Below are 26,988 nucleotides of genomic sequence, written 5' to 3' on the forward strand. Positions count from 1 at the left end.
ACCCAGAATCTATAGATCCATGAGACTTCTCCTTGGACAATGTTTCTGGAATATAAAATGAAGACATTTTATAACTTGAATGCTCCTTTCCACATCAGTTTACAAACTCACAAAAACTGACTTGGAGACCTTGTCGGTTATTCTGGGAGAAAGCACAGGTTTGGCATAGGGAAAAAAAGGACCTAGGGACCATACAGTGCACCCCAGACCCCTTTGCTTTCTTTGTACCTCTTCATTGCTAGTATTCTTGAAATGATTAGAAAATATTGGTATTAGATAATATTTCTCTTACATGTGAGTTGTTTTGGGTGTTTTGATTCTGAATTGTAGCGCACTTAGACTATTTAATTCTCCCAACCTCTAAGTGGGTATTATTTATTCCATTTTGTAAATGAAAAGATAGAAACTTAGGTTAAAAAGCCAACCAAAAGCTACACAGCTAGTTCATGTCTATTTATTTCCAAAGTTCTCATTCTTTCTAGTATACCTTTCACTAAAGTACATTATTAGTTTGAGTTTTAAATGTTTTTGTCCCTGGAAAGAAGCCAGATGATTCAAAAGTAGACATGATGGGCTTTGAAGTAATTTTCACTGTAGATTTGTTTCTTTCTGCAATGTGAAGGTTGCTCTCGCAGTGGCTAGAATCTGGTTTGGACTGCACTTGTAAGTGTATGAGGAAATAATACATAGCAATCTCAAGTGACTGTTTCAGAGGGTATGTTTAATAGTGACTGGGTGCCTGGTTGGCTCAGTCAGTTAAGTGTCTGACTTTGGTTCAGATCATGATCTTGCCATTTGTGGGATGAAACCCCGCATCAGGCTCTGCGCTGACAGCTCAGAGCCTGGAGACTGCTTTGGATTCTGTGTCTCCCTCTCTCTCTCTGTCCCCTCCCAGGCTCCTGCTCTGTCTCTGTGTCTGTCTCTCTCTCTCACTCAAAAGGAAATAAATATTTAAAAAAGAATACAAAAAATAGTATCAGACAGTAGCAAAGAATTGATGGCCCTGTGCTCAGGGAAGATTGCCCTCTCACTTAAACCTGTAATGACTTAACAGGCTTAATGAATTTAAAAGCACCTGAAGCAGAGATCCAGTCTAGAGAAGAAGCCCTTCCAAAACACAAAGGGCAGCAAGGATTTTTGGAGAGCAGTTCCAGCATTTGCCCAATCCTGCATTATATTATGAAAATTATGTAAGTAAAGGCAGGGGGGAGAGATCTTCTAATATATGAACTCTGAGTAGTTAGAAGGACTAGAGACACTCTATAATTGAGATAAAATTGATAGTTTTAGTGCAAGAACATAGAAGATTAGCTGCAAATTGTGTGGAACAAGGAACACTGTAAAAAGGAAAGGGTCTAAAGAAAACCACATTCTAGTGCTAAAAAGAACAGGAACGTATGATTATCAAAAGAAGAAATGCAAATGGGTAATAAAAAATGGAAAAATTCAGTCTTCCAAATAATTGTCACCAAATTATCAACTATTTTTTAAAAAGGAACATGGTCATTTGCGCTCTTCAGGAGGTAAAATTCATAGTGTTAATGTAGCTCCTACTAGGAGTTTAAGTAGGCACCACCTTTCCGGGAACCAATTTAGAAATGTGTATTAAGAGCCGTAAGCATGTTTATATTTTTTGACTGAGTAAATTTGTCATGAATTTATCTGAAATAAAATTATATGGCAGGGTGTATATCATTTATTTATAATAGTAAAAAACTGAAAAATAGCTTAATGGGGTGATAAAAATTATTAAATCTAATCATATGGCAAAAACATACTATATAGGCATTAAAGATTATCTTCTCCTTATTAAGGCATGAAAGTGTACCCAATGTATTATTTTTATAATAAAAATAGTACTATACAAAAATATTCTGGTAGTCAAAATGGGTTGACTGGTTTTTTAAAAAAGCCTCTTCTAGAATTCCTTTTGGGCAAAAAAATCTTTCAAGATTGCTTTTCCAGAGAATGTTCTGGTTGCCAAAAGAGACAAGGTGAATCATGCAGCTGGAACTAAGATTTAGAAAAGAGTAACATGCAGAACTAATAAGAGTATTTAATAAATGAGACTTTCTAATAAGGCACAATCTGGAATTGCTTCTTTGAATAGGGAAGGAAAAGAACATAGATAAGGATTCTGAAATTTTTATTTATGAAAATGACTGTGTTAATAATGGCAACAACAAAATATTGAACTCCCATATGACAGTAATTGCAGTTCTAGTATCCATGGATTTACAAAATGCATGGTTGGGGAACCTGGGTGGCTCAGTGAGTTAAGGGTCCACCTCTGGCTCAAGTCAAGATCTCATAGTTCATGAGTCTGAGCCCGGCATTGGGCTCTGTGCTCACAGCTCAGAGCCTGGAGCCTGCTTTCAAATTCTGTGTCTCCCTCTCTCTCTGCCCCTCCCCCACTCGTGCTCTGTTTCTATCCTCTTCTCTAAAATAAATAAACATTAAAAAAAAGAAAATGCATGGTTTTTATGCATTTTGGATAAACATCATGGATAAACAGCTTTCATGAATTCAGTATGAGTGATATTTTGTTCATTGCAATGACAACTTCATACATTTGAAAGATAGATGCTTACATTTGCATGAACCACTTTGCTAATTCAATCTACAATCAGTGCTTGGAATGGCATATGAATTCACAGATTCCTTGCAATAATTTGTGATCCCCTAGAAGGAATGGGAAACTTTGTATAGATTTGGGATAAGATAGACTAGAAAAATTCTCTTTGCTCCCTTCTATTAGAAGCACACTCCATTAAACATAATTTAATCAGAGTTGGTGCATAGGGAATGGCATAATTTCTGATTTCAGCAAAATATCAGAACAAATTTTGGCAGCTAATGTGGTAACTAATTATTTTAGCTACTCTGCACTTCTCTTCTCATCTAATGAATTAATGACATTGCTCACTTCTGATAAAGGGGAAAGGAAAAGGTCAGATATAGCCTGGGAACTAAGTACTTATCTGAAGTCCTTAATAGATTTTTTAAAAACTCACAGTAGGCACACTTAAATTAAATGAAGAAGCTTTTGATTTGTGAGAACCAATTTTAAAAAGAAGTGATTGTAACTTTCTCCTCCAGCCATCCCAGATGCCAAAATGAAAGAAGGCTAAGGGGAAGAAGGTGGCCCCAGCCCCTGCTGTTGTGAAGAAGCATGAGGCCAAGAACGTGGTCTATGCCCTGTTTGAGAAGAGGCCCAAGAATTCTGGCATCAGACAGGACATCCAGCCCAAAAGGGACCTCGCCTGTTTTGTCAAATGACCCTGCTACATCCGGCTGCAGCAGCAAAGGGCTATTCTCTATAAGCGTCTAGAAGTCCCTCCTGTGATTAACCAGTTCACCTGGCCCTGGACCATCAAACAGCTACTCAGCTGCTTAAGCTGGCCAACAAATACAGACCAGAGACAAAGCAAGAGACAAAGCAGAGATTGTTGGCCCAGGCTGAGCCGAAAGTTGCCAGGAAGCAGATGTCCTCACTAAGAGGTTGCCTACCTTTCAAGCTGGAGTTAATACTGTCACTACCTTAGTGGAGAACAAGAAGCCTCACCTGATAGTGACTGCACATGCTGTAGATCCCATTGATCTGGCTGTCTTCCTGCCTGTGCTGCATCGTAAGAGGGGAGCTCCCCATGGCATCATCAAGGGGAAGGCCAGGCTGGGGCATCTGGTCCACAGATAGACCTGCACCACTGTTGCCTTCACACAGGTTAATGTAAAAGACAAAGGAACTCTGGCTAAGGTGGTGGAAGCTATCAGGACCAAAGACAATGACAGATATGATGAGATCCCCTGCTACTGGGGAGGCAACGTCCTATATCCATAGTCCAGAACTCCCATTGCCAAGTTGGAAAAGGCAAAAGCTAAAAACTGGCCATCAAACTGGGGTAGGTGGATGCTGCTGAATTTTCTGTACATAAAATTAGTAAAAAGTTCTCTTTCAGCCAGAAGAAAAGAAAAAGGAAAAGAAGAAGAAGAAGAAGAAGAAGAAGAAGAAGAAGAAGAAGAAGAAGAAGAAGAAGAAGAAGAAGAAGAAATAATTATATTTTGAAATCCACAGGGACCTGGCTTGAAAAACCAAGCTAAAGTGTACAGAACTAAAGCATAGAACTCTTAAAAATTAAGCATAACATAGGAAGGAATGAAGGATATGGTATGAATAGTTTCTGGCACAGAAAGGTCAACAGAAAAAAACCCACCATCTTGCTGGGCTACAGAGAGGAGCCTAAAGAGAAAGAGAGAGGGAATATATTCATCTGCTTAGGCTGCCATAGCAAAAAACCACAGATTAGGTGGCTTAAACAACAGACATTCATTTTCTTACAGCTCTGGAGGCTGAAAGTGTTAGCTCAAAGTGCCAGCAGTGTTGGTTTCTGGAGACAACTTCTCCTGGCTTGCAGAAAGCCACCTTCTTACTGTGCTTTCATATGGCCTCTTCTCTGCACATGCAGAGAGAGATCTCTGGTATCTCTTCATCTTATAAGGACACTCATCTTATTGGATGAGGGCCCTATTCTTATGACCTCATTTAATCATAATTGCTTCCTTAAAGACCCTATCTCCAAATACAGTCCTATTAGGAATAGGTTGTCAACATATGAATGCTGAGGCAACACAGTTCAGACCATAATAGGGGGAGAAGAGAGAAAGAAGTAGGTGTAGATGGAGTCCCTCTATCTTCTTCATCCTAGAGAAAACCTGAAGTGGGGTGCTGAGAGCATCAGATAATAATTCAAAGGTGGAACTGAAGACTGACATTAAGCACGTGGGTAATCAATCAGTCATGTCTATGTCATGAAGCCCCAGTCAATTCTCTGAACACAGAGAATTGGGTGAGCTTCCCTGGTTGGTAATACTCTGGGAATGTTGTCAACACATCAGTGCTGGGAAAGTAACATGTCCTGACTGCACAGAGTGAGAACAATGAATACTCCACCATTGGTACTTATCCAGAGTCCACTCTTCCCTTGGCTAAGTTTAATCTGTACCCTTTCCTTGTAATGAATGATAGCTGTAAGTATGAATACTTACAGTTAGTTTTGTGAGTCCTTCTAGTGAATTATCAATCTTGAGGGTGGTTTTGGGAACTCTCTGAACTTGTAGTTGGTGTCAGAAGGGAGGGAGATCGTATTGCAGGGACGGTGCTGCTCCCTTTAACTTCTCATTTATCTAATTGATGTAGAGGATACCCGAGAATGATAAAGATTAGTAGTGAAGAAAGAATTTTCAAAATTCAAAATCCTAACTCTTAAAAGAATTATCTCAGGGGCACCTGGTGGCTCAATGAGTTGGGCATCTGACTCTTGATTCAGTTCAGATCATGGTCTCACAGTTGTGAGAGGGAGCCCCACATCAGGCGCCCATACTGGGCATGGAGCCTACTTAAGATTCTCTCTCCCTCCCCTCCGCCCCTCCTATACTCACTAATGATTTCTCTTTCTCTCTCCCTCTCAAAAAAATGAGAACAAAAACAAAAAAGAATCATCTCTTGTGCTTATGAGAGTGTGTTAACAAGAATCTCAATATTTGTTCCTCTCCCACTGTAAAACCTCTAAAATCTCCCTGGTCCCTCAGTAAAAAGCAAAAATAAATACAAAAGCTTTTTTTCTGTTTACATAGTTGTTGCTAATGTTTGGTCAGACCAGACCACCTGGGCATGTTGGCCAAGAAAGAGCAAAGCCAGATTCCTTCTATTACTTTTCAAGTTCTCCTTGTAAAAGGAGTGAAGAAGCATTGGCTCCTTGAGGTGGAATATGAGACAGAAAGTCACTAGTGGCAAGCACTGGAAGTTATACTTAAAAACTTGTCATGTTTTTAACTCAACTTTTTTTTTTTTAATATTTTTTTATTTATTTCTAGGAGAGAGAGAGACAGCGTGAGCAGGGGAGGGTCAGAGAGAGAGGGAGTCACAGACTGAAACAGGCTCCAGGCTCTGAGCTGGCAGTCAGCACAGAGCCCGACGCGGGGCTCGAACCCACGAACCGCGAGATCATGACCTAAGCGAAAGTCGGACGCTTAACCGACTAGGCCACCCAGGCGCCCCTCAACTTTTATAAGATAAAAATAATTTCTTAAAGATACTAGTCTTCAATTTATTACAAATTCCAAAATAATTCTAAAATTAACATTACAGTTGCAACTCTTCATAGGGAAGAGCTTAAAATATATTCTTCAGTTCTCCTTAGAATGCTAATATTTCTATATTCTTCCTCCCTAAATTAATGGCCTAAATTTCATATCTCTCCACATCCTAACACCATATATGTGTGTGTGTATGTGTGTGTGTGTGTGTGTGTATTTCCTTAGTCTTGCTGAAAGCAAATAATATTAGCATCAGTCTGAATTTATGAATTATTCTAACATATGGTTTTGTGTGAAAAAGCTTATTTACTCATTTTTCCCATGTAGTAATGAAAAACAATGAAGATAGAAAAATGATAAACAGATATATTATAATCATAAAAATAAACACCAGTTAAACACCAGTTAAAGGTATGAAATGTGATAACAGTGGAAAGAAGATTAAGATTTAAGACTTACTAGGTCATGTTTAGTATCAGGGAATGGTAGCCAGTCTAAGCTCTAGAAGTATTAGCCCTCTATATTCGCTGGTCTTCATCCTTTCATTAGTCCAAGTTAGAGCACTCAAAGATTGAATAAGAGCTGACAACATTGAAAGATATTATCTATGAATGACAAGTGCTAGTTATTTTATAATAATAACTGTAATAAAATACATAATAGCTAATGTTGCCAAATGTGCTGTAATCTTTTTGAGGATAATCTCATTAAATATTCATCAATAAAATCATTCAAATGGATCTAACGATAGCACCTGCCCTCTCAAATATGGTGTATATATTCTTGGGATCATGAACAATATTTGATAATAATATCATGATTTAATTTATAAAGCTCTTTTACTTTTATTATCTCATTCAATTTTTATAACTAGTCATAAAGACTCTCTGATCATTTATTCTTTGACTTTAGAGATTTTGATTTTTGAATTAGTCTATGGTTGTAATTCAGAGTGGAACTTGAATCCAGATCTTCAAAATCAATTCCAAGTGCCATTTTTAAGTTTTTTTTCTTTTTTTCTTAATGCTTATTTATTTACCTATGAGACGGAGAGAGTAGAAGTGGGAGAGAGACAGAGAGAGGGAGACACAGAATCAGAAGCAGGCTCCAGGCACCGAACCATCAGGACAGAGTCTGATGGGGGCCTCAAACCCACAAAGTGTGAGATCATGACCTGAGCCAAAGTTGGGCACTCAACCAACTCAACCACCCAGGCTCCCCTCAACTGCCATTTTTATTGCATCATAGCTGTCTTTTCATGTGGCTAAAAGTCAGGACAATATTAATTGGTTTAGATTTAGTATAGGTAAAGCTCAAGATGTTTTAATTATATAAATCAATGAGTTAACAAGCCCTAAATTAGAAAGATTCCACTAGTCATTGTTTCTTACACTTTTTGAAATTTTCTAATCTTAATTTGGGTCCCCCGTGAAAAGAGTCAATAGAAAAATAGAGAATCACATACAACAGGAATTGGCAAACCTCTTCTGTACTGAACTGGCTAGCAATTATGTTAGACTTTGTGGACCATCAGGTCTCCAATCACCATTTCAACTACTCAACTTTGCTGTTGTAGTGTGGAGGCATCACAAATAATATGTAAATGAATGGGCATGACTGTATTACAATAAAACTTTATTTACAAAATCAAGTAACTAGCTGTATTTCACTCTCAGTATAAAGTGTGCCATCCCCTCAGAGATATGAGGCTGAAAATAATCTTGAGTGGCTGCAGTTGTGGTCCTTAATCAGCCACAGCATGTTCCTGAGAAACAGAACTTTTTTTTTTTAAGTGCTGTCATATACAGACTGAATCCAAATAAAACTTACATGGCCCAACTTTTACAATATAAACTACCAATTCTATGCAGAAAACATCTTACGAATAGAGAGCTAAGTTATCTGGTTTTAAAACTAAACTTCTGCTATAGAATGTGCTCCTAAAAATTAACTAGTACATATTACATTCTCCCTACTTCTCTTTTTTCTTTCTCCTGTGATCTAAATTTTCTAATGCTTATATTTCCTTTGGCTTGGCATATTCTAAAACTGACTTACTAACCAACCACACTCCAGCCATTTCAATTCCAATCTGGCTCTTAATGAAGAGTCTGATGACCCTCTCACATTATTTTTCAAGAACTGCCCTCAAACTCTCTCCCTGTTTTCAAATTCTCTAACCCTGACTCATTAGTGGCCTCTTGAATGGAGGATGCCCTGCTCTGCAGTCAGGCATAAGAACCTCTACATCCCTCAGGATACCATGTGCAGAGTTGTAGTAGATGATATTGTATTTATTTCTAATGGATAGATGTCCCGTTTCTCCCCATTGGACTGTAAACTACTTGAGGGCAGGATCCATTTATGTCTTTAATATGACAGAGCCCTGGGTAGTCTCACTCAGTAAATATTTGTTGAATGAATGGTTGGGTTTAATGTAGAGAGACCTTATTAATGAGGTTTCTCTGATAAGGCAATAAAAATAAAACCCAAGAGATTGTGGATAAGAACAGAAGACAGCAAAGGCTAACAGACAAGATGGATTCCTCATGAAGGGAGAGAAACTAAAAGGTTAATCAGTCTGAATGACTATGGAAAGTAAAACCAGTCATCACAGCCTAAGGTGACAAGTTTGCACAAAATTCAGCCAAGTTTGCAGAAAGACCCTTGCAACACATCGTATCAGGCTCTTCAGTGGCTGCCACATCCTGAAACTGCTGCCAGAAATAGCAAACTATATCCTGCTTGTCACTCAGCTCCTGAAGTGTACAGTTTGGGACCTGAGTCTGACCAATCTTGATAAAGTGCACAGTACTTGTGGGTTTTGCCTATTTAATCCAGAGCCTAAACTTTCCCCTTAGGAGTCCTTTCAATTTGTAGCCAAAGGCTGAGTCCCCTCAGTTTGCAAACTGCATAGCGATAAAGCTGTCCCATGTCTCTTACCAAATCTTTGCATTCCAGGAATTTTTGTTGACTTGGAGAATGCTTTTAAAAGAATAGATAAGTATTTTAGTATGTTCTATGTCCTCAGCATAAGAAAATGAGTTGGGTTAATCAGTGCAGGCATAGCTTTATTGAAGGAGTCATAAGAGACATTGACTAGACTCTACCCTTAGGAAAAAAATTTAATAGAATTGGAGCATCGAAGCCTACAAAAATGCGAGAATAAAAAATGAACATGATGTGCTCCATGTGGTTCTTCCAGTATAATGTTTCTAGGGTAAAGTAATATGAAACATTAAGCCACATTTTCAATTGTTGCTGGATAATAAATGTTTATTAAATCATTCAGCAAATATTTCTTAAGAATTACTATGCTCCAGGGATCATTTAGGTATTTAAAAAGATAAGTAAGGACAATATGTTGTGAAGGTACCAAAATATACCACCCTAAAATATGCCTATTTGGCATAAGGATTATTTTGAGCTAAAGTCCACTGAGAAGCAGCAGCTGCAAGAAAAGCTCTAAAAACAGGGGAAAAGTTTTCCTTTTGTAAAGGAAATTCACATTTATAAAAGATATTTCCATTTGTAAAGATGCCTCCCACTCCTGTACCAGAAAGAGGAGGATTCTTCAACTACTCTTATCAATGGAGGAGACATTGTCTTAAATCTGCATAACAAGCCTCCTTTAAAACCGTTGTATACTATACCTTTCCTGGTCACCTTCCCATAACAAGTCTCCTCCACTCAGAAGCTCCCAAGTCCCTTTCCCTGTTTTCAGTATAAGATGGCATATAAACCTGAGTTCTAACATTTCTTTGGGTTACTCATTGCTGGATGATCCCATGTAGACATGCATGAGGCACATATAAGTAACTTCTGTTTGGTTTTCTTTGTTAGTGTGTCTTTGGCCAGCCTAACTTACAGGGCCACAGCTGGAGAACCTAAAATACTTTTTTCCTCCCCTACACTTGTATGTCAGATAGTGACATGTGCTATGGTGAAAAACAAAGACAAAAAAGTGAAAGTCATGTTTAAGTAGGGCAGTCAGGGAAAGCCTCACTGCAAAAGTGTCATTCTACTTAAAGATGTGAAAAAATGAGGAAGTGAGCCAAGCAGATATCTGCAGGGAAACATTCCAAGTTGAGGGAACAACCAGTGCAAAGAGCCTGAGGTAGCAGCTTGCCTAGAATTTTCAAGGAATAAGAAGGTGTCCAGGGGGGCTAGAGCACAGTAAATAAGGAGGTAAAATCAAAGGAAATGGACTCAGAGAGGAAATAGGCTCTGTAGGTCTTTATAAAGACTATGACTTTTATTCTGAATGAGATGGAAAGCCACTGGAGAGTTTGGGAAGAGGAGTGACTTGATCTGATAACATGCAAGGTCATTAGGAAGGAGTTATGATATAAAAGGGTATATTGGAGATATGAGGAGAAAGATAAAGGTATAAAATAGTCATATAGCAGAGTAGGATAATGAATGAACGAGGATTCCTCAACAGGATCACTGGCTACTATGTTAGGACAAATCTGCCAAGAGGCTATTGCAATAGTCTGCATGAGGCATATAGTGGTTTGGATCAGATTGGTAACACTTGAGGTTATGAGAAGTAGTTGGATTCTGTATTTATTTTGAGGTTGGAGCCAATAGAACTTGCTTAAGGATAAGATATGGAGTGTGAAAAAAAACTAAGATAGTATCAAGGATTTTTTTTTTCACCTAAATGACTGGAAGAATGAAATTGCCATTTGTAGAAATAGGAAAGTGGAAAAATTACTGGTTGTGGGGAGGCATTATATCAGAAAACCATTTACACGTGTGTTGAGGAGAAAATTTTTCCTACACCTTTCTAGGTTCTTTGGCTGGTAATTGATTTAAGACAGTTTAACAGGAGAAAAACAAATGTAATTGTGTATGAACAGGAGCCCCATAGGAATATGACACTGAAGGACAAGTTGGTCAGTTGAGGCTTATATGCCACCGCGAGTTAAGGAATAGGATAGGGGCCGGAGACATCAAAGGAGAGGAGGGTAATTCATAGGACAATAAGAAGAGCAGATGTTTATTTAGTAATTAGATGTTTGCCCTAAAAGCTAGATTTTTTAGGTAAAAAGTTATCTCTGATAGCTCTTTTTCTAAGTCAGGCATCCTTTCTCAATTCTTTCACGTAGTTTTGGGGGAAAGTAAAAGCTCTTCCTGAATCTTTTGGGCCTTTACTGACTCTGGAAAGAAAAGCTAGTAAAAACAAGATAAAAGGGTCCAGCCAAATGTCTGAGCTGGATACTCCACTTCCATACTTTTGGCTTCTGTAATCTTGCCTGCCTCCTGCGTCCACCAACTACCCACGTTGCACCACTATTAAGTGCCCCCTCCCTGTTTTCTTTTGTCTCTCAACCTCCTACCATCCCATACATAAAAGGAGGCTGATGCCAGGGTTTGGGGCTCAGCCTTTGGAGGTAACTCTGCTGGGCCAGCACCGGTATGCAATAAACAGTCTTTTCCTGATTCCCCAAGTGCATGTGGCTTATCTCTTCCTGGGCACTGAGTATTGCTGTAACAACTTCAGCTCAAAGTATTCCACGTGCCAAAGTGGCACAATTTGGAAAGGATTATTCTGAACCCCTTCACATGTTAAGGCTGAGATATCAACTAGACAATACAGATAGAAATGTTGGATATATAAATTGACAGGAGTTATAATGTGATGGAGATATAAATTTGGAACCATCAACATACAGACATTTAAAGTTTTGAGACTGGATGTAATTACCGAGGGAGAAAGAGTAGGATAGTGTTAGGGAGGAAGAATTTCATCTTCCCTTCAAGGTCCTTCTAGCTGGACTTAGAATCAAATTGACATGAGACAGATTAATAGGAGAAAGTCAAATTTAATAGCATATGTGTGGGGAGTCCACACAGACATGGAAATGCCAAAGACAATCAGGCAACATGATCATTATAGGATGGAGGATCTTACAATTTTTTTTAATACAAAAGAATATAAGTATAATCCAATAACCATGAATCCTACTACAATCATATGTGTAAAAACCATTTTATTTACTTGATTCAGATTGTGCTTTTCATTTCAACTAAGAGAACTGGTCTCAAGAAGTAGCAGTACTATATGCCTATGCTTCTAAAACCCAGTCCTAAAATGTTTGAAAGCTATTCCACAGACTAAATCCAGATATTTTTCTACCTTAATTCATAATTTAAGTGTTCCAACAAATTTAGACCAGTTTGCACATTATTTGATTTTTATTTGTTGCTTATTTTCACAAAAGTTTATGTTCTGTCTAAATTACACTTTTGCATATTTTGGTGCAGTAAGAATATTCTAAAAAAACTATACTTTAAGCTTTTTCCTATATACCGAGAGCTATTGTAGACAGTACATGAGGGCAGAATGAGATGCCCGCAAGACCTTAGGTAGGGATAAAGAAGACAAGGTTGTCTTCTGAAAAACAAATGTCTTAAATCAGAACATAATGGGAAGAGACAGAATGTTTCCTAGCCCCAGATCATCTTCTTGACTAGGGACAGTTAATTTGGCTTAATCCAAAATATAGTTTTCCTTGCTATCCAAAAGTACAGCTTTTCCATGAAACCTTTTATAAGCTGAAATGGTGCAAAGCAAAGAAGTAACTACCATTAATTTGGTATTTTTGAGCATTCCAAGACCTCCCCTCCCCCCACATACCCTCTCTTAGGCTTTTCTGATACCATAGGACACATCTTGCTAAAGGATTCACAAAATAAATTGCAATAAAGGGCAGATGCTCACAGATACAGTTCAAAGTTATGGCCACTTGATGCTGAGATGTTGAGTATTGTTCTGGGGAAAACCTTGGGGGATCTTCTCACTGCTCTGCCAGGGATGCATGCTGCCTCTGTCATGGCTCTCCCTGCACAACAAATGCTGATTCGCTATTTTCACTTTTCACCTTTTTTGGTAAAAATAGAGATCCTCTTCGCATTTTTTTCACTTAGTGAAAACAGGTACTCTTTCATAAAAGAGAAGTAGTATAACACAAACTTTCAAAAAGTGGGGAATACCTGCATTTACATTAAGTAAAAGAGCAACAGTAGAACTTTAGAACAAGCAAAAAAAAATGAAGCAGTGTCTGATGTTAGAGAACTTGAGAATTCTAGAGCTGTATTTTACTATGAGATTAGAATATTTCAGTCAGTCAAATCCTCCTAAGGAATATCCAATCCCTTTTGTCTTATTCTTTGCTAAGAGAGCCACATTCTGATTAAGATGTGAGGATAGAGGTTCTTTGAGTAAGATAACTGACCATTTTGGTCACTGATAAAAGATTACCAGCCTCAGTATGAAAGAAATAATTGCATTCTGGTTTACATGTAAATCTGAAGTGAGGTTTGGTTAACATCAATCTATTGACCACAGATTGGTTATCAATGATTGCTGAAATATCTAGTTTTAGAGCATAAAATGCTAAGGACCACATGCTAGACTCTGGTAGAATCACCAGATCACCTCACCCAGTGAGGCCCTATAGGCAGTCAACCTCTCCTGATGACTCACCTTCAATTTCTCCCTTGTGGCTTTTCTTCTACATGTAACTTCTATCCACAGCTTTATAACTACTAGGTTAGTTATTAAGCCACAGAGCATTCTGTGAGAGAAATAGACCACAATCATTAGTAAACACTTAATACATGTGTGTGGATAAGTGAATTAATAATTAATTTCTTGTTGGAAAATAGAGATTAAGACAAAGGTCACACAGAAAGCCAATCACCAAGTCATGATTCAATTATTTTATATTCATGGCCTTTATAATGGGTTACCCCACAACTCCATCAGTACAATGGCACATCAAAGGCACTTTCCTGTAAAACCGACCAGAATTTATCTCATGTTTAATGCATTCAAAGAGACCCCCAAACACTCATTTAAACTTAGTTGTTGAGAGGCACTTGGGTGGCTCAGTTGGTTAAGCGTCCAACCATTGATCTTGGCTCCAGTCATGATCTCAGGGTTTGTGAGATAAAGCCCTGCAATGGGCTCTGTGCTGACAGCATGGAGCCTGTTTGGAACTCTCTCTCTCTCTCTCTCTCTCTCTCTCTTTTCCTCTCTGACTCATTCATGTGTGCTCTCTCTCAAGATAAATAAACTTAAAAAATTTTTTTTAAAAACTTAGCTGTTGATTCTGGATCATTTTTTTAAATTTTCTTTTTTAATGTTTTATTTATTTCTAGGAGAGAGAGAGAGAGAGAGACAGCGTGAGCAGGGGAGGGTCAGAGAGAGAGGGAGTCACAGACTAAAACAGGCTCCAGGCTCTGAGCTGGCAGTCAGCACAGAGCCCGACGCGGGGCTCAAACCCACGAACCGCGAGATCATGACCTAAGCGAAAGTCGGACGCTTAACCGACTAAGCCACCCAGGCGCCCCGATTCTGGATCATTTTTTACCTCCAACCCTATGCTACTCAAATGATTAATAGAACACTCAAGAATGTATAAAGCAATTTCTTCCAAGAAATAGAATTAGGTGATCCAGTAATTATTCTTAGGATTTTTTTTATTTTAATATTTACTGCTGAATCTGAGAGGAAAAATAGGTAATTTACTTTTGTTTTATTTATTTCAAAAATTACTGACTCTGAAACTGATTAATGAAGATATGACAAAGAGTAAGATGTACACCACTAAGCTCACAATTACAATGTTATCAACCTATTAATTTCATGAAAGCATAAAAACATAAAATGTCTCTTTCTCTTAAGTATTCTAAAAATTGTGAAGTAGTGTATTTAAGGTAAACTTTAGAATACATTTACTATCATGCCTCATTTAAATATTTTTCATCCTTATTCTATTTTATTTTTTAAGTTTATTTATTTATTTTGAGAGAGAGAGAACATGAGGCTTATCAAATTGTTTAGTTGCACAGTAAGTCTAATCTTCCCTTGGCTTGCTATAGAAGTCTAAATACTTGTTCATGAAATTGTCTAAAATTTTTCAAGTTGTTTGAAGAGTTGTATATGACTCAAATATTTATGTAATCTTCAAATAGACATTCTCTAAACCAGGTGCTGTCCAAAAATTATGAGAATATTACTGCATTCTAATTTTCTTATTTTATTTTTTTTAAATAAAAGATTTTCTTTGTTATTTGCCAGGGTTAAATGAAAATATGTTTTAATTATATTTCTTTTCATTTCCAACCTCCTCCCTAGATTTTGGATGAGGGCTAAATTAAATTATGATATTTGAGTTTCAAGTGTAATCATATTTATGAAACACAGACTTAATAATGTGTTTTAATTATAATGGTATTTTCAGTTGTTAAGAACATTTTAAATTGTATAATAAAATTTTAACACTGAAAAGGACCTTTGGATCTATTTCAATTCTCTTTATATAAGAGAGAAGGAAACAAAATCTCATAGAAGTTTAGCAAATTAGTCCATGTCACACTAACTTAAGTTTGTAACGGTTTGATGACCAAATTGGGTTGGCTCCATGTATTATTTCATCATAGCCTATTTGTAAAAATACACTCTTTAATTTCCAAATATAACATAAATCATGAACTGCATGTGTTCTGGCCCAAGCTCAGGGATCTTTGGCAAGTTATAGAGCATTTTTGTGTCTCAGTTTCCTCATCTTTAAAATGGGGTTAATAAGAGTAGCTACTTCATATGTATTCCATAAATAACTATAATGAAATATGTGTAAATAACTTAGGCTAATCTATAGTATAGGATCAGTGCTTAGCAGATATTAGTGACATTAACACTATTACTATTAGCATCAAACTTTTATGGCAAAAATTGACAGGTAAGTCATTGACTCTGTGTAGACAACCTATCCCACCCCTAATCATAGAAAAATCATGGCCTTTCAGGCAAATAGCTTTACAGAATTGGAGTCCAGAAACTCTAAAAGGGAAAATGTAAGATGTAAAATGTAGGGGCACCTGGGTGGCTTAGTCGGTTAAGCGTCCGGCTTCAGCTCAGGTCATGATCTCAAAGTTTGTGGGTTCGAGCCCCACGTCGGGCTCTGTGCTGACAGCTAGCTCAGAGCCTGGAGCCTGTCTTCAGATTCTGTGTCTCCCTCTCTCTCTGACTCTCCCCTGCTCATGCTGTCTCTATCTCTCTCTCAAAAATAAATAAAACATTAAAAAGTTAAAAAAAAAATAAAATGTAAATGTAAAAATGTAAAATGTTCAGCTGTATGAATATAAAGTTATAGATACCAAGCCTTTTGCACCATGAAACAGAATATACAAAATGAAACAGATATTCATTGTCTTCCTCAAAGTAATTGTTCTAGATACAATTTGTGTCTACTGACCTGTACAATGAGCCTTAGGTAAGTAGTTTACTATAAAGCTAAGTGCTATAATATGAATTAACAAGGGGATCTTTATGGAAGAAAATGTGTATTGGCTTAACACAGAGAGATCATCTTTTTTTTTTTTTTTTAAAAAATCCTAGGTAATCTCATTAGTTGTCTATTCAAAATTGACTTGGTAAAGCCCACTTGGATGAAGTAAGAGGTAATTTCCTCTGTGAGCTAATACTCTGCACAAACTAAATACAACTTTAAAATGTTGAATTGTCACTATACAGTTGGGTATTTGATTATAATTCTTGTTTTTTGTTGTTGTTGTTGAAATGGGTGTAATAGGAGGATCTTTACCTTAGGAAAAAAGGTAAAGATTAATGAATTAGATAGTTCCCCATAAGATGATGAATAATTATAAAATAAAAACACTAAGTCAGACATTGTATTAGAGATAGATTAACAGATCAAGAAATAAGAGAGAAATATGTTTGTATATCCAAATGAGAGTAGGTTCTAAATTGGGATCGATTCTTGCAGTACCATGATCCATGCACTTCATGTCCTAGAGAACTAGTTGAGTTGAGAAATTGCTGGAATTGATACTCACAATTGAAGCAAATATACATCAAGGAATTTTTCGCCTTCTATAGTTTTAATTTTCCTGACTTCATGATAATATACTTTTTCTTCTGTTTCCATTTTGATACTTGAGAGAATATTTAACCTAAAATTCTGTTACATTAGTCTCATTAAGACCTTTTAAGTCACCCACAAAAGGAAAAGGATGGTGATTGAATATGTACTGAAATTATTAATAGTACATCAGAATAAATCCACCATGCTACTTAGTATATTGATGAAAAGTACATGAACATTCTCCTTTGCTGTTTCAGGTCAATCTAAGATACACTAAAAACTGTCAAAAGGAAATGAACTTTAACCATGAATTGACTTTGCTTGGGAATAATCTCTTTCTTTAAATTTCATAAAATTCACTGAATTTTGGTTCATCAGATGCCCCCTATACTAAATATTTTGAAATATAAGTGAAAGCATTTTGTGTTAGAAGTACTAATCAAACCTTTGAATTCATTTCTAATTATAGTTAATGGAAAATAAAAATAATTTCCATTTAGCTTTTTAAAAAACTTATATTTGTTGAGGTAACCCAAAGTGATCTCTAGATTCAGTAAAAGCTCTATCAAAATCTCAATGGTGTTTTTTTTACAGAAATACACAAAATAATCCTAAAATTCATATGAAATCATAAAAGACCTTGAATAGTAAAAGTAATTTTGAGAAAGAAGAACAAAGCTGGCAGCAACATACTTTCTGATACCAAAATAATATCACTAAGCTTTAGTAATTAAAACACTATGGTGCAGGCATAAAATCAGAGGCATAGAGCAATAGAAGAGAATAGAGAGCTCAGTAATAAACCCACAGATACACTGTTAACTGATCTTTGACAAGGATAACAAAAATACACAATAGGGGATAGATAGGGTCTTCAATAAATTGTGTGGGAAACTAGACATCCACATACAAAAGATAATTTGGACCCTTATCTCAAGTTGTTCAGAAAAATTAACTAAGACTTGATTAAAGATATACACACAAGACCTAAAACTTTAAAATACCCAGAAGAAAACATAGGGAAAAACTTTTGGACATCGGCCTTGGCAATGATTTCTTGGATATGCCATCAAAAGTACATGTAAAAAAAGGCAAAAATAGACAAGTTGGACTACATCAAATTAAACACCTGACAGCAAAGTTACCAACCAACAGAGTGAAAAGGCAACCTACAGAATGGAAGGAAATATTTGTAAACCATATATCCGATTAAAGGTTAATATCAAAAATATGTAAGGAACTCCTACAAGTCTATAGCAGAAAACAAACAAAAGCCTAGTTGAAAATAGCAAAGTAACTGAATAGGCATCTCTCCAGAAGAAGACATACAAATGTCCAACAGGTATATAAAAATATGGTAACCATCACTAATCATCAAAGAAATGCAAATCAAAACCACAGTGAGATGTCACCTCACAACTGTAAGGATGGACTGTCATCAAAACAATGAAAGTTAACAAATGCTAAAGTTGTAGAGAAAAGGAAACTCTTGTATGCTGTTGATGGGAATATAAATCAGTATAGCTACTATAGAACACAGTATGAAGATTCCTTAAAACACTAAAAATAAAACTACCATATGATCAAGCAATACCACTTTTGGCTATACAGTAAAACCTTGGTTTGTAAGTGTAATTTATTCCAGAATCATGCTTGTAAATCCAAAACACTTATATACCAAAGTGAACTTCCCCATAAGAAATAATGGAAACTCAGATGATTCATTCCACAACCCAAAAATATTCATATAAAAATGATTACAGTAATGTAATACAATACAAAATAATAAAGAAAATACAAAATATAGGGGCGCCTGGGTGGCTCAGTCTGTTGAGCGTCCAACTTTGGCTCAGGTCATGATCTAGTGATCAGTGAGTTTGAGCCCCATGTCAGGCTCTGTGCTGACAGCTCAGAAACTGGAGCCTGCTTCTGAGTCTGTGTCTCCCTCTCTCTCTGCCCCTCTCCTACTCACACTCTGTCTCTCTCTCCTTCAAAAGTAAATACACATTTCAAAAAACAACTAAAGGTAAAATCTTAACAAAAACCCCCAAAATATAAAGAAAAATAAACAAATTAACTTGCACTGACCTTTGAAAACTTTCATGGCCGATATGAAGGAAACAAGAGAGAATTATTGTGTAGGACGACTTTCACTATCACTAACGGAATCACTGTTATCTATTGGCTCAATGGAATCTTTTTCCTTTTGTGCAACTCTAACAAGAACCCAGTGATACTTACTTTTGCCTCCTTTGGGGATTTCAAGGAAATCCTGAGGAAATTTGATTTTGTTTTGTGAATAAACAGATTCATTGCTTGCACTGCTACAGCCTTATTCGGGTGCTTTTCTATAACATTTTGCACTGTTTCCCACATTTTACACATCTCCCTAATCTCATTTGAAGTGAGGGATTCCTCCACCTTTTTCTCCTGCTCCTTTGCGACAAGATGCAGACATAGACTTCTTACAAAATTTTGCAGTTTCAGCCACTTGCATACCTTGTTCATACTTCTTGATGATTTCCTTCTTAACTTCCACCATAATCATCACCTTCTTCTTACTGCCTTTCTTTTCAACCTTTTTCTGAATGCCATTGTATACGCTCACATAGATATTGACTAAAGTACAGTATTAATAAACTCTTCTCATATACTATATTTAATGTAACTGACAATGAGGCAGCAGAGGTTCTTTTGACGCAGGCAGACTGACCTAGAATGAAGCAAAGCATTTCTAAACTTTCTCTTGTATGGAAAAGCAAAGGTGCTTTGAAGTGACAAAAAATACACTAGTGCCATTTGTGGGCACCTTCCAATATTCTGAAAAATCACTGATTTCTGCCAAACACCATGGCCTGAGATGGAGCATCTGAGCATGGGAGCTAATCACCCACAATCCCACAGCAAGAGAGAGAAGAACCATTGGCTCAGTTGTGATCATGTGACGTTCAGCGTCATATACTACTCATATTGCAAGATATCACTTGTTTATCAAGTTAAAGTTATTAGAAATATTTGCTCCTCCTACAGTAGCCAAGACATGGAAGCAATGGAAACATCCACTGATGGATGAATGGATAAAGAAATTATGCATATACGCGTACAATGGAATATGCATACAATGGAATAATTTTCAGCCTTTAAAAAGGAAAGCCTGCCATTTGCAACAAGATGGATGAAACTGAAAGACATACTAAGTGAAATAAGCCCAATACAAAAGGACATATAATATATACACCACTTACGGGACAAATCTAAAATAGTCAAACTCACCGAAGAAATACATTTTGACAGTACAATTTTATGAGTTTTGGCAAAACTCAATGACAGAACATTTCTTTAGGCTTTGGGGCCAGTGGTGTCAGGGCAATTGCTCAGCTCTGCAGTGTGAAAACAGCCCTAGACGATATATAAACAAGTGGGTGTGGCTGTGGTTCAGTAAAACTTTACTTATAAAACAGTTGGGGTGCCTGTTTTGAAATCTTATCTGGCCCCAGAGCTATTGTTTGGTGACCCAGATCTAATGTGTAGTCAGAAGCTCTTAGGAAGAGTACAATCCAATTCCCTCCTTCCAGTTTATGTCTAATCTGGAAAAAAAAAAGCAAGCATGCAAAAAAACAGATCAAAGGAGCATACAGGAAAACAGTAAAGAGAGGGAAATCTAACTGGATTGTCAGATGAAATAGTCCTCCTCAATGGTAAATATTTTCCCCAGGAAGAAGCTAGGAAATTATAAGGGTAGGAGCTGGTAAGGAAAAGTCCTAACAGGAAGCAGAAAGGTAAGCTCAGTCTGTGAAAAAAACAAGAAAACTGAAGCAAACAATTTGTTTTTGGAAGCAGAGTCACTTTGACTCAGTAATGAACCCACTTCTCATTAGACAGAACAGTGGCTTTGTAAATTCCTGTCTATTGAAAAATTTCTCAAAGTGACTGCAGCATTTTACATTCCTACTAGCAAAGTATGAGCATTCTACTTGCTCTATATTCTTGGCATTGTCTATAGTTTTAATTTTAACAATTCTAGTGGGAGACGTGGCCTATCACTGTGGTTTTAATTTGCATTTGCCAAATGGCTCAGGATATTCAACATCCTTCCAGGTGATTATTGGCCATTCAGAAGATTTTTTGTGTCATATCAATTCAAAGCTTTTAATTTTTAAATTGTATTATTTGTATTCTTATTATTGAGTTGTAAATATTCTTTATGTGTTCTAGATACAAGTTCTTTAGAAGTTATACAAATTGTGAATATTTTTTCCAGGGACTTTTCTTTTCTTAGTGGTTTCTTTTGAAGGGCAGAAGTTGTTGGTTTGAAGGGCAGAAGTTGTTGGTTTGGAGGAGAAGCATTGTGTGAATTGAAATTCATGTTTATTTTTCTTTTAGGTTTATGATTTATGTTTTCTTTGTAAAAAATTTTTGCCAACAGTGAGGTCCCAAAATTTTCTTGTATTTCTCTTTCTAAGAGTTTTATAGTTTTATACTTAGGTCTGTGATTCATTTTCAGTTAATTTTTGAGTATGATGTCAGAAAAGGATTTCTTTTCTATATTGGTATCCAGTTGTTATACTTACCTTTAAAAAATTATTCTTTTCTCATTAAATTGCCTTGGCATTTTTGTCATAAATCAACTGACCATATATTTGTGGATTTAATTTTGGGTTTTCTATTCTGTTCCACAGATAGATGTATCAACTTTCATGCCAATACCACATAATTTTGTTCATTATAACTTTGTAGTAACCCTTAAAATCAGGTAGTGTAACTCCACCAACTTTGATATACTTTTACAATATTGTTTTGACAATTCTGTATCCTTAATTTCTGTAAACATTTTAGAATCAACTGGCCAATGATTACAAATAATTCTTGTTGGAATTTTCTTTGGGATTGTATTGAATTTATAGATTAAAGTCAATTTGGGGAGAATTGACATTTTTTACAATCTTGAGTCTTCCAATTCATGAACACAGTACACCTGCCCATTTATTTAGGTGTTCTTTAATTTCTCTCAGCAGTGTTTATAGTCTTTATTGCATAGTTCTTACATATATTTTGATGAATTCATCCTTCAGTATTTCATGTTTTCACATACTGTTGTAAAAGGGATTATTGCCAGTGTATTGTACTAATACTGATTCAAAAGATTTCTCCACTATGGCTGGGGGGAGGGGAAACTTGAATGATTCTTGCCTGCTGTTAACCTGAAAGTTGTTTAGCCTACAGCTCCCTGGTATTAGTTTTTTCCCTGAAAGTATTCTTACCCAAGGCAGTGCAGTTCCCTCCATGTATTTGCAGACTGATTTCCAGCCAGAGGTTCAAGGTGACCCATGTGCAGATTACTGTAACTGTCTTTCCTACATATTTTTCTCCTTTTGGGTACTCTCTCCATAAATCCTAACCACCTTGGCTTCCCCAGAAAATTTTCCAATCTTTCCTCAAATATAACTTCTAGGCTCTGTTTACATTTCTTGCCCCTGCAACACAATCCAGAAATTACTTCCAAGCAGAAAGCCTGGACAATGGTAAGGCTCACCTCGTTTGCTTCCCCCCTTCTCTTCTGGATCACAGTTCTACATTGTCTATTGTCCCATGTTCAGAAATTGTTGTCTCTGGTGTTTTGCCAGTTTTCTAATTGTTTACTGCAGGGAGCAATCTTGAGCAATTGCTTTATGATGGCTAGAATACTAAATCTTTTTTTTTTTTTAATGTTTATTTATTTGGGGGGAGGAGGGGCAGAGAGAGACGGACAGAAAAAAATCCCAAGCAGGCTCTATGCCAACAACATAAGTCTTGAATTTATGAACCATGAGATCATGACCTGAACGGAAATCAAGAGTCAGACACTTAACGGACTGGGTCACCCAGTTGCACCTAGAATACTAAATCTTTCAATTTTTCTTCATATTGCAAAATTTAGGAACATTTAACATTTAAAAGTTATATTCAAGCACTTTTCCAGCCTTAGAAAGAGAGTTTAGTATTTAGCTATAAGGAATACATAGTTAAAAAAGAAAGCTACTACATTATTTCATTGTTAATAATACCCACCTGTAATAACAATAACAAGTTGAAATTTACAAAGTTGATTTGAGGGTGCACTCAATGCTCCAAGTTACTAGTACAAATTTCATATAACACACAGCATTGCATGTCCACAGACTTAATCTCATCAGTGCCCAGAGTTTATTTGACTTGCAAGAGTTGACATACTGACCTAATTCACATGAGACTCACAGAAAAGCAAGAATGCTAAATACATCCTCTGGATGCAAACTTACTTGGGTTCATATCCCATCTCCACAACTTGTTAGAATTACATTTGAAAAGGTTTTCTGTCTGATTTTCCATTTCCCTATCTCTGATATGGAGATAATACTGGCTAATTTTACAGAACTGCTAAAAAGATTACATGAAACGATTCAATTATAAGAAGCAGGGTAGCTAGTGACAGAGAGCAAGAACTCTAGAGCCAGCCTTGATTGAGTTCAAATCCTGCCTCTCTTACTCCTAGGTGTGTGACCTTGGGAAATCACCTACAATTTTTAAGGCTCATTTATTCAACCAGAAAGGGTAAATAATAATATTTCTTATCTTACCAAGTTGTTTCAAGGATTAAACAAATCAACATGTATAAAGTGCTTAGAAGAGTGTGCCTGGCACATACTAATTTCTATGTAAGTATGATTATAATGATATAAAGTGCCCAGCCCAGTTTCCAACATATAAGAAGTCCTTTTTTAAAAAATGCAAGTCTCTCTGTGGGCTGCAAGACACAAGAATCTACATTTCTAATGAACTACCACCATGGTGGAGAAGATCATGGAGGAGGAAAGACAAGGGGATGCAGGTATTTTAGAAAAGCTTTCTAAATGATTCTTACAAAAACTCTCAACACCTTACTTTCCTAAAAACCACTGCTATAGAGATGTGATCGTTATCATTCATTGGATTGTTGAATAGCATATCGTTAATGGGCTTAGAGATCAGTTAGACAAGGATTGGGATCAGCTCACTATTAGTAGCTCAGAAAGTCTACTACAATGAGAAATAAAGCAATCAAGGATATCTGGATAATCTAGCTGGAGCTTATTTTCTCCTGGATAAACTACATAGAAATCAATTTTAAACACAGGAAGTTGCATGGTGGCCTTGGGCTCAGAACCTGGGAAACTGTTTGGAAGCATCAAAGTTTTCATGTCCCCATTAGGATGTAAGCTCTATGAAGCCACAGTTTAGTGTCTGTTTTTCTGCCCCCCACCCTCACCCCGTTGTTGAATTTGCAGAACCTGAACAGAGGCTGGAACGTAGTAGCTGGAACATAGTAGGTATTCAATCAATTATTTTGACAGAAGGAATAAAAGGATATGGCCAGATTTTACTCTTGGGTCAGCATAATTTACTCCCTGGAAAATGCTCAGGTAGCCACTGCCGGTGCCTTTTTAATGGCATTTTTCTTTCTTTTTTTTTTTTACAAATAGTTTATCGTCAAATTAGTTTCCACATAACACTCAGTGCTCATCCTAATGGCATTTTTCTTAATTCCATTGTTATCCTAGCTCTCTTCTGAGTGAGATATTTTTCCTTTAAATATTTTAATATATTCAGACTTATTACTATCTTACTTGGGCTAGTATTTATTCAATATATTTAAGAAGAGTTTGCAAATGTGTCCAATGATCAGTTCTCAGTTCACCGTATAATTTAACCCCCAGAGCACAAACTTGCAAGTATGTTTCTTAGAGGTATGAGAGTAGGAAAATTGCTTTTAAGCTAATTTATAAGCTTTTCTGCCTTTAACAGAATGAACTGATGTTTTTCTGGTTGTACAGTATTTGTATATCTTTAGTTATGCCTTGCAAAATATCCATAAGTTCCTAAATGCAAACTCTTTCACATTTTTTTTTCTAAAACTGCCATTTACAAAGGGGGCTGCACTATATCTTGCCACTTATAAATATGTAGCAAAAGACAAGTTTTTCATTTTACGCATAGCAGAGTTTGTGGCAAAATTACATTACAAAAAAGCCTGATATAATGAAACAGCCCACTTAAGATTTTCCAAGATAATAATAAATATGTAGCCAGATCATGTTGTTATTAATCTTTAAATGTAGTGAGGTTGAGTCTGCGAACATCTGAGAGCAACGTTACATCAGTAACAGTGTGAACTCTTTCTAACTCAGGGACAGAAGGCTGATACGTGGTTAATATGTGGCTCCCAGCAAGGCAATCAAACAGCAGTGTAGTTACTGAAGGGGAAGCCCTGAAGCATACATAACTGATTCATATTTATAATTCTATATTTAACACTGTTTATGGAAGTCATGAATCAAAGGAAAAACAATGTTATTTAAATTTGAAACTGCCGGCCAATGGCTTCTAAGCATCAAGGTTGGGAAGTACACAAACAAGGAAATTTTGGATTGCCAACTTTAGCAAATTAATGTGGAAATGATTTTGTGATGTGCTGTGGAAGGGTGCTCAAGGTTCAAGGTGCTATTCTGTAGGCACATTAGACTTCCACACAGTGCTCTCCCATGTAATGGAAAGAGGGATCATCCGGCGAATGTGGAATGTTTGCTGACCGTAAAATACTCACCAAATACTGAACCCAGTTACACCGCCAGACTAGAATTTAAGAATATTCACTAGGAGCTTACTGACAGGTAGGCAATGTGTAAAATTTTGCAGCGTGGGAGAGTGAATCAGATTCAGACATTTCCCTCAAGCAGCTTGCACTCTGGTACGGTAGATGACATACACACTCATTAAAACAATAAACATTCGACATTGGGTCATAAGAACAAGGTCCCTAATGACAAATTGTGTGAGTTCTAAGTAGAGAGATTGTTTGGAGTAAGGTTTGGTAGAATCAGAAAAGAATCCTTAGAGAGATGGCAAGGAATGAAATGCAAAGCAGACTTAGAAAAATATCAAGAAGGGACAGCAATCTTCAACTGAGCTAGCTCAACTACTTTTTTTCAGTTGCTTTTGTTCTCTCTGCTTCTCATTCTAGTCTGGGCACAATAATTAGCAGCATCCATTGCTCTTTCTTGCATCCCTTCCCCTTCTTCTGTCCCACTGATTTTTTAAGACCACTATTATAATAATAAGTATATTATTCATTATAAATGTATAATAAATAAATGTATGTTATTTTCTATGCATTTTTCATTCTGCATAATTATTTTGAGAATCATACAAATAGGCATATGTATCACCACTTCATTTTTAAATTGTTGAATAGTATTCTCTTATATAGATTCACCACCATTTGCTAATTCATGGATGAGCATATGGGTTGCTTCCAGTTTGGGGCTATTATAAATAAAGCTGCTATGAATATTCATGTATAAGTCATTATATGAGCATTTGCTTTCATTCATTACTTTTGAGTAGTTATGTAGAAATGGAAGAGCTGGATCATGTGGTAGGTGCGTGCTTAACTTATAAAGAGGCTGCCAAACTGCTTTCTACAGTGATTGTAGTATTTTACATTCCCATCTGTTGTGTGTGAGAATTTCTCCACATCTTAATAAAACTTGGTATGGTCAGTCTTTATAATTCAAGCCATTCAAATGGTGTGTTGGGATGGTCTATTATGGTTGTAAATCACATTTCCAAATTACATAATGATTTGCATCTTTTCATGTGCTTCTTTGATATCATTTTGGTAATGCATTTGTCCAAACATTTTGTGCATTTCATTAATAAATCACACTATTTTTGAGCTTTGAGGGTTCTTTACATACTTAAAATATAAGTCCTTTATCAGATATGTGCTTTGCAAATATTTGACACCTATCTGTGGCTTACCTTTTCATTTCTCTCATAATGTTTTGTAGTTTTCAGTATACAAGTCTTCTCCCTCTTTCGTCAGATTTATCCCTACATGTTTAATATTTCTTGAGTTGCGCTGGTTGTGTTTCAAATGCACAGCAGCCATAGGTAGCCAGAAGCTGGCTTATTGGACTACACGCATATAGGATGC

General features: G+C 36.5%; 1 pseudogene; it reads left to right on the forward strand.

Annotated features, from left to right (window-relative positions):
• The first annotated feature begins 3,108 nt into the window (after window positions 1–3,108).
• The window catches only part of LOC144243681 (large ribosomal subunit protein eL8 pseudogene), a 124,891-nt pseudogene continuing 101,011 nt past the window's right edge, over window positions 3,109–26,988 (forward strand).

Source organism: Crocuta crocuta, unplaced genomic scaffold, assembly GCF_008692635.1.
Source record: "Crocuta crocuta isolate KB4526 unplaced genomic scaffold, BGI_CrCroc_1.0 scaffold791, whole genome shotgun sequence".
NCBI lineage: Eukaryota > Metazoa > Chordata > Mammalia > Carnivora > Hyaenidae > Crocuta > Crocuta crocuta.